Source organism: Hevea brasiliensis, chromosome 16 (assembly GCF_030052815.1).
Source record: "Hevea brasiliensis isolate MT/VB/25A 57/8 chromosome 16, ASM3005281v1, whole genome shotgun sequence".
Classification (NCBI taxonomy): Eukaryota; Viridiplantae; Streptophyta; class Magnoliopsida; order Malpighiales; family Euphorbiaceae; genus Hevea; species Hevea brasiliensis.
The window spans coordinates 26,555,523-26,564,191 of NC_079508.1; the positions used below are offsets into that span (position 1 = coordinate 26,555,523).

At 34.6% G+C, this 8,669-nt stretch overlaps 1 non-coding gene across 1 annotated transcript; it reads left to right on the forward strand.

Annotated features, from left to right (window-relative positions):
- The first annotated feature begins 2,131 nt into the window (after nt 1-2,131).
- LOC131175198 (small nucleolar RNA R71) lies at nt 2,132-2,237 on the forward strand. Its single transcript, XR_009145361.1, has one exon. It is a non-coding gene; the product is annotated as a small nucleolar RNA R71 (small nucleolar RNA).
- The last annotated feature ends 6,432 nt before the right edge of the window (nt 2,238-8,669 follow it).

Here is an 8,669-nt window from a genome sequence, read left to right on the forward strand (position 1 = left end):
TGTGGCTGCCTTGTGTGACCTGCAGGTTTGGATGTGAGTCCAGCCTGTTTGGACAGCCATAACTTGAATTGTAGAGGTTCAATTGGTGTTTGGCAAATTGGACATGAAACTAGACACAAAATGGCACAACTTTGGTGAAGAAACCATGCCCATAAGACCAAACCAAGTGGACCAAAACCTTGCTCCAATCCGTGACTGCGATGCATTTTACGCAGAATGACCAAATGAACAGTATTTGGTCATTCGGCCGTAACTCAGTGTAGAATGGTCCAATTTACCTAAAATATTACCCACAACAAGCTGAGATATCGACCAAAAACTTTCATGAACAAACCTAACTCAAATTATGACCAGAACCTATCCAACAAGTGAGTTCAAGTCACTGTTCACTGCACTGTAGATATGGTCAGTCCAGAAAAATTTCAATCCGGCCAGTTGTGGTTTTTGGACCATAACTTGAGCTACAAAACTCTAAATGGAGTGATTCGAAAAAGGAAATTCAGCTAGACAAAATAAGGAACAACTTTCATGTTGACCATTTTGCCAAATTCCCACTGCAAAATTAACCAATGGAATAGTCAACACAAGGCATAAAAACTGAAAATTTTACCCAACTAACATTAAGCTTAGAAATGGTATTGGCAACCAATACCAACAAATTTTGAATGCAAAATGTGGTATGTTGATGATATTAAAACCAATGTACCTATTGTCTATGCAAAAGTCAACATTTTTGTTGACCAATGAATGGAATAGTAACACAAAAACTTAAATTCCAAAAATTGTGAAACTTAAAAGTGTGAAATGCCCTAGTATACCTAACAAGATTGGTTTGGATAGCTTGGCATGCCAATAGGGCTCTGTTAGCAGTACTGCATATGGTTTCATGCCATTCTGTATTTCATGGCTTCCCATGCCATTCTGTGACATAATAGCCTTTGGCTGTGATATTGAGTTGTTATACGCGGGTTTAATCCCCGATAATTATTACAGCTTATTAGTTATTTTGTTGCACACCGGGAGACACAATGTGACCGATGGTGTGATGGTCCGAGGTACTTAGTACCCAGTACCAGTTTACCCGTTTATCCAGTCCAGTCGACTAGTATAGGTTACTCGGGCAATGTTAATAAATATTACCAAACTTAAATCGAATAAAACTGCAATAAATATCAGAAATTAAGTCTACCTAGAAAAGTAAACATACATTATGCATATTTTATTTTATTTTATTTTATATTGTCACCACTAAGCAGAATTGCGTAGCGTGTCGCTTTTGCCACGCGCAGGTACTGGAGACATAGCTGGGGAGTCCAGCAGGCCTCATACAGGGTGAGCCTTCATATCTGCACTCAGAGTTCAGAGTCACCTCACATTGCAGTGCATTTGGTAGAACATTAGGCCACTTTTGATATTTTGATATTTTGATATTTTGATATTTTGTATTTTGTAACCTTCTGTAATGTATATTATAAATTCATGTAATTATGCTTTTGATGTAAGTATCTATGAAATATGTTCAGTAATAAATTGAGCATTTTCATTGAGTTGACTGTGTTTTGAATTGAATTGAATTTTGAGATACTGAAGTGAATTGATAAATTTTTGAGAATATATTGGAGGTTGATTGAGAATAATGTGATGATATTATTGGGAGTGTTTTTAACAGGTTTAGAAGAACTGTTTTTCCAATTTATAGCCGGCACTCTGCCGAATTTTCTATAAAATTTGTGACAAAATTTAGATTTATCAAAAATTAAAAATAAATGAATTAAAAGAGATTAATTGAAATTGAAACATGAATTGGAGTTCCGACACTCTGAGTGGTATAACTTGCTCGGCTACACTATAGACGGGTAAGGGGTGTCACATTTTATCTAGCCTCTTTGTGAGCTGGTCAAATTAAGCATTTATCATGCTTAGGGCATCCACTTCTAGGATTCCTGCTGATCTCCTTGTATTTCCCCTTTCATTCGACCGCTTATAGTTGTGATATGCGACCCTTTCTAGAGGTTCAAGTACTTGATCCACTATTTTCTCCATCAGGTCACCTTTTGCTGCTAAATCTACTGTGCTCCTTGTAAAGGGCAGTAGTCCATTATTAAAGTTATGAACCCCGACCCAATCTTCTATGCCATGGTGTAGGCATTCTCTCTGTTGGTCCTTATATCTCTCCCAAGCATCATAGAGTGTTCACCTTCCCTTTGCCTAAAGGTGTTGAGTTCAACTCTTAACTTTGCAGTCTTCGCAGGGGGGAAGTACCTTGCTAGAAAGGCTTGAGAGAGGTCCTCCCAAGTGGTGAATGTTCCAGCTGGTTGAGAAAGTAACCACTTCCTTGCTCTATCTGGAAGGGAAAATGGAAATGCCCTGACTCTTATGGCTTGATCAGAGACCCCTTTCATTTTGAATGTGTCACAAAGGGCAAGAAAGCACTGGAGCTTGTAGTGTGGATATTCTGTTGGTGAACCCCCAAACTGGGTCCGTTGGATCATCTGGAGCCATGTCGGTTTTAATTCAAAATTGTTGGCATCCACTGTGGATCTTGCAACACTAGGTTAGAATCCTTGTATGGAGGGAGCTCCGTAGTCTTTCAAGAGTCTCGGCCTGTTGTTATTATTGTTGGCCATATTTGGAATTTCTAGATTCCCTTTATCTTGTCCTTCACGTTTCCTCTCTCTCCTGATAGTTCTTAGAGTTTTGTCTATCTCTGGATCGAAATCAAAGACTTCTTCCTCTGGTCTTGTTCTTGTCATGTACCAAACCAATCACCTGAGAAAGAATAAGAAAATAAAACAATTTAAGTAAAACTAAATAATAAATGAAATTGCCTAAATCAGTTAAATTACTTATCACTTAATATTACTAAAATTAAAATTTCCCGGCAACTGCGCTAAAAACTTATTTGCTGGTTTTTCAACTACCACAAGTGCACAGATTGCTAATAAGTAATAAAGTGATGAGTGAAGTATCTGATACACTTGAATTGTATAGATGTTTTTAAGCACATTTGTATACTATCTCATGGCATTTAGGTAAGTAATTTCATGCATAGTAGTTGATTTCATTAGTTTTTGTAATTTCTATTGTTAAGATCTTAATTCCATGATTTCTGCATCATTTCAGGTGTTTTGGTGAAGTCACAGAGCATAGGAGTGCAAAGGGAAGCATAGAGGGATCAAAAGACTCAGAATTGCTGCTGATACAAAGTACACGAGTCGTGTAAGCAAAGTCATAGACCCGTGTAACTTTATGTTAGAAGAAAGCCAGAGAGTCAATGGAGAAACAAAAGTACACGGGTCATGTAATTGGAACCGTGTAATTTGCATGGACCCATGTAAGTCTCTGCCAAGCACAAGCTTGAAGAACTTTATGAGAACAAAAGTACAGGGCCCGTGTAACCAGGCCCGTGTAGCCAACGCAGACCTTTGTAAGTCTCTGTGCCAATATAAGACTCCGCAATTTTGCTCCAGTAAGTTACACAGCCCGGGGCCTTATAGTGACACATGGGCCGTGTACTATGTAGTAGCTAGTTTTCTAACCCGAATTCCCTCTCTTGTTTACTGATTCAAATCAGACTCCTAAAGCTTTTTAGACTCAAAATGACTTAACCTTAGAATAACCATTATAAACAGAAGTAGAAAACATCCAAAAGGGGAGGAATCTTTTGACAACATTTTTTAGGAGTTTCAAAGAGGATTTGCCTCTAAAATCTCACCAGTCGTCTTGAGGAGAAGAATATCAGTATCAAGAGGAGTTTTCCAACTGAAGTTCTACAAGATCAAATGTAACACCCCTCACCCAACTACAGTGTAACCGAGCGAGGTGTTTTACATTCGGTGCCGGAGCACCCTAACTTATCTTACTTTATTTGTTTAAAAATTTTATTCTCATTATATTTTAATATCAATTATTTTTAGACGGAGAAACAAGCAGAGTTTCTCCTATTTTATTATCAGTTGAAGTACTTCACTATTCACCTGCTTGAAATTTTCAATAATATTTTATAATAAAAATCTCATCAATTATTCTCATAACCATCTCATAATTCACATCTCTTTCATATATCTCAATTTCATATTAATTTCTATGCATTTCCACTCATGCACAATTTATATATATAAATTCTCAAGTTTTATTAATTTACATGATTTACAGACTGATTATATAAATTCATAATTTACATGATCTACAAATTAATTACAGTTCCATAATCTATATTTCAACATATAATTCATAGTTTACATTACAAATAATAACTAATTATAATGTGTAAAATACATAATATGATCTATATGGGCCCTATCTGTATGCATTGCTGAGGAGGTGACAACCTTGAACACTCTGCAGATCAGAACTCCAAAATCTCTGTTTAGTATTTGCTGGGCTTTAACTTCAGTACCTGCGCGAGGAAACAATTCCATCGCGCTAAGCATTACTGCTTAGTGTTGCAATAATATAACAAGGAAATAATATACAAATAAAGATAAAAACAAAATTCGGATAATTAAGATTTATTTATACTTCACATGCGGTTTCTAAAATTTAATATGTTTTATCCTAATTTAGTCTTCTTTGGAAGTGTTTAGTTCGCCAATGTACAGTAATAATGTACAAAGAAAAATGATCTAAAAATAATAATTTATTCTTATATTATCATGTAAGTCACATTTGCAATATTTATTTATGTTATAATTATCTTTGCTATCTTTTAGCATTTTTTTTTCAATACTTTCTAGGTTGTCTCAGATTATCTCATAATAAGTAAATTTTAATATCGGTCTAGTTCATTTCGATTCTTTCTAATAAATAACTATTCTAATTTATTTTAGGTCATCTTACTCATTTATTTTATTTAATTTCTAATATTTTTAATTGCTAATATTCTTAACTTATTTCAATAAATTTCACTGCCAAGTAACCTATGACAGGCTGACTAAACTGGATAACAAGTCGTTGGCACTGGACACCGCGGTGCCTTGGGCCGTCATACCATGGAACGCAGAATGTCAACCACGTATGCAGTCAGTATGGCTATAAAGCCATGATATCACATCATCGGGCATTAAGCCATGAGTGCGGGCATAAAGCCATGAATGCGGGTATAAAGCCATGAATGCAGGCATAAAGCCATGAATACAGGCATAAAGTCTTTCGCAGTACTGCTAAAATAATACCCTAATTGCATACCAAACTATCCAATCTGACACACATGTCTAGGCAATACAAGGGCTATGACACCCCTTACCTGTCTACAGTGTAGTTGAGCTAGATATGCCACACAATGTACCAGAACACCATAATTTATCTCATTGATATTTATCAGTTCTTAATTTATTTATTATAGTTATTAAGTGAAATTTATGAAATTGACCTCATTTAGATCATTTATTGAAATTATAAATTAATTTTCAGCTCCGAAAATTTTATAAAAAATTCGGCAGAGTGCCGGCTAAAAATGGAGGAAACAGTTCTTCGGAACCTGTGAAAAACACTTTCAATAATTTCCAATCATTCTCAAACTCCATTTGTATCACATCAATTTACAATAATTTCTTAACAATTCCTCCATTTGTCATTCATTCATTTTACATCATCGTCAGGCTCAAATCATAAATAAATTCTCATATGTTATTTATAAACACAAGGTTACAAATACTTACATTAATACAAAATTATATTACATAGGTTTCAAATATACATGATAAAATCAGAGTTTAATTACAAAACTTATAAAAATCACAAAATAAAAAATGGTACCTAGTGTCCTACCAATGCACTGTAGTCTGTGAGGTGACACGGACACTATACAGAACTGTGAATGGCCTTACCCAATCTGTGGTCTACTGGGCCTTCTGTCCAAATCTTCAGTACCTACGCATTGCAAAAGCGAAGCGCTAAGTATAAAACTTAGTGGTGCTAATAGTACAAGAAAATATAATATGTAAATAAAAATAATAATTCCTAGTTATTATGTTCATAAAAAAAGAATAATTACTAACTTATCGTTTAGTCGAGGGCTAATTACATTTTATGATATTAACTCCTTCTAGCATTTTGTTAATCATTTTCTTGATGATTTTGAGCTTGTTTATTTTATTGTAATCATTCTTGATCTTTATCTTAATATTTAATTTCCGTATTTTCTTTAATAATCAGTTCAATTACAATTATACTTTTTTATGCCCAAGTAACCTATACAAATTGACCGGACTGGATAAATGGGTAAACTAGCACTGGGTACCAGGTACCTCGGGCCGTCACACCATCGATCACAATGTGTCTCTTGGTGTGCAAACAGAATGGCTAATCAGGCATAAAAACAATAAGGCATAAAGCCAAGTATAACATCATAATCAGTATAGCCATAGGCTATCATCACAGAATGGCAATGAAGCCATACATCAAATGCAGTACTGCTATCAGAACCCTATTGGCATGCCAACCCATCCAAACCAATCACATAAGGCCTACTAGGGCATATTACAAAGTCATTTCTTGAATATTTGTACTTTATATGTAAGGTTACTTTTTATTTCATTAGTCAACTAAAATGTTGACTTTTTCATAGATAATAGGTATATTGGTTCAAATATCATCAAAATACCACATTTTGCATTCTAAAGTTGCTGGCATTAATCGTCAATTCCATTTCAAAGCTTAGTGTTACTTATTCACCATTTTCATATTTCAAGCACTAAGTTTACTGTTCTATTGGTCATTTGTACAGTAGGAATTTCACAAAATTGTCTTCATGAAAGTTGTTCCTTATTGTGTCTAGTTACATTTCTTTTTTTGAATCACTCCATTTGGAGTTTTGTAGCTCAAGTTATATCCTAAATACCATAATTGGCCGGATTGCAAATTTTCCAGATTTTCTGGACAAAACCAAATCTACAATGTTTTGTACATTATTTGCAGGTTAGTTTTTGAACATGTTATGATCAAAATATGGGTTTGGTTTCTTCATAAAAGTTGTATGTCTATGTCTCAAATTTCTGCTGGTAAAATTTCAGATCAATTGGACATTTCTCCACTGAGTTATAACCAAATGAATGAACACTGTTTATTTAGTCATTTTACCCAGGCAGAATGCATGTCACTCAGATTAGGGCAATTTTTAGGTCAACTTGGTTTGGTTTTCTGGGTAGGGTTTCTTCACCAAAGTTGTGCCATTATGTGTCTAGTTTCATGTTCAATTGGCCTTGTACCAATTAAACCTATACAACTCCATTTATACACACCCAAACCTACTGGACTGACAACCAATCCTGCAGGTCACCAAGGGCAACATGCCTATGTTCCACTCCAACATCCTTACTCACTTCAATTCCTCCTCACACACTTTTAAATGGTCACTAATTGACCATTACAAGGTTAACATACTATTACATGAGCAAACCCTAATGTTATTCAAATGTCCAAGTTCTCAAGTTCATTCATGCACTATACTTGCATTTCACTTACATAATCATGTTCAAGCACTCATCTCATGCTATGGGCATCTCATAAACAATTTATTTCAAGTAAATTCATCAAACCCTAACCACCCCTAGGCTGTTGAAATTTATAGGGATGGATACACATAATTTTTATTTTGTTTTGCTTACATTTTCTATTTATCTCATGGCATTAAGCATGAATCAAGTAAAAGTGCTAAGAGATTGGACACTAACCTTGTTGAAGCTGAATTTCAAGCTAACCAAACTTACTTTTTCCTTCCTCTTTTGGCTGCCTAGAGGATGTTCAAGTTGCAAGATCAAATTTTTGTGAAGCTAAGCAGTGGTTTCAATTGAAATTTGGTGAGGTTTGAAGCTTTCATTAAGCTTCCATGGAGGAATGGGTTTGCGAAAGGAAAACGTCTGGTTTGGGGTGAGGAAGAGCAAATTGTGTTTTGTTAATTTTTACCTCATTTTACCTCTTTTTAATTGGTTTTTAATAGCTTATTCAAATGTGATTGGTGGGAGCACTTTTAATGACATCATATGATGTCATAATTCCCTATTTCTTTTATTTTTCTTTCCTTTTCTTTTCTACTCATTTTCAATTAAATTTTTAGCAATATTTATTCATAGTTTAGATCATAATAATTATTTACTTAATTGGAAAAGTTGGCCAAAAATCACCTCTGATGGTGAAATGACCAAAATGCCCTCCGTTTGGCTTAACAGACTAAAATTGTCTATACCAATTGAAAAAAAATTTTAAGCATTTTCTTGGCATTCTAATGCCATAGAAACCTCAATAACTCTTCAATGGAGTCCCAAAAATTATTTTATGAATTTTCTCTAGGGTCTAGGGCTCCTAGTTGCGAGGACCGCAACTTCCCATTGGGTTACCCATTGCTAAGGCGCCGGCTCACTTAACTTGGTTGTATTTTATTTCTAAAATTTTTCTTACATTTTTCTTGTTAATATTTGATTTAATTATAGTTAATCACTTCAGTTTAAATATATATATTTTTTCCAGACATTCTTGCTGTCCGGACCGACACCGGTTACCGGAACAGTAGAATGTACGAAATTGTTACAGTGAGGGTGTTACAAGGGCACATAATATCATTAAATATTAATAGATTGTGTTTTATAACTTCATTATTTCATAATAATTTTCAATTATAATATATACATTCATTTGATCATATATATGATCACAATTCACATCAATTATGC